We start from the raw sequence: 917 nt of genomic DNA, 5'->3' as shown, positions 1-917 counted from the left end.
TAGCATTTTAAATTTCTGAGGTCAATTTTATTTCTTGTAGTTTTTATTTATAAGACTTTTTATTAAAGATAATTAATATCCATAGGCTTCAATTATCTATATCCAAGGTGAAAACACGTTTGTTTTGAAGATTTACTATGAAAATTAAACAACACTTTTCTTCTGAGCTTGAGGCCCATAATTATAGCTCAAGATACAACTGTCTACAAACACATTCTTGAAGATGGTCTCAAACAAAAATGCCCCAAACTTTTGTATCTATTATAATATCTTTTATTGATAGAGTATGTTATAATTATTAGTACTAATTATAACAAATATTATTTTGAATTATCACAAATAATAACATAGACTGTGGGATGAACGGGAATGACCAATTCATTTGGAGTAGATAACTGAGGAGAAGATACCCAAGTTTAACTATGGCAATGAATAATTGTTTATTAGACATGGAGTAGGGACCATGGCCATGCTACCCTGAACAAGCCCAATCCTATCTGATCTCGGAAGCTAACCAGGGTAGGGCCTGGTTAGTACTTGGATGGGAGACCATCTAGGAAGACCCGGTGCTGTAGGTGTAAAAAATAAAAACATAAGGGATTGTAAACTGACAAGGTCCTTGCAATCTGTGAGGTCAACCATGATTTGCCTCACCTAAAAAAATAAAATAAATAAACAGAGTAGGAACTGTGAGTCTGGTTGGACTCGATTATACTTTATGTTCTCTGTGTCTTATTCTTTGTTGTGTTTATAGATCTTATTAAAATACTCAATAAATTTTTTTAATGTTGTTTATTGGTGAGCATGTGTACGTGTGTGTGTGTGTGTGTGTGTGTGTGTGTATGTGCGTGAGACAGAGAGAGAGAGAGAGAACAGTTTAGCACTATTCCTTGATGACTAGTAAACAAATGAACACT

General features: G+C 33.7%; 1 pseudogene; it reads left to right on the top strand.

Annotated features, from left to right (window-relative positions):
* Positions 1–459: 459 nt before the first annotated feature.
* On the top strand, positions 460–578 carry LOC120588530 (uncharacterized; annotated as a pseudogene).
* The last annotated feature ends 339 nt before the right edge of the window (positions 579–917 follow it).

Source organism: Pteropus medius, unplaced genomic scaffold (genome assembly GCF_902729225.1).
Source record: "Pteropus medius unplaced genomic scaffold, Ma_sr-lr_union100, whole genome shotgun sequence".
NCBI classification, from domain to species: Eukaryota; Metazoa; Chordata; class Mammalia; order Chiroptera; family Pteropodidae; genus Pteropus; species Pteropus medius.
Note: the sequence above shows the minus strand (reverse complement) of the source record. Positions and strands in the feature narration are given on the sequence as shown.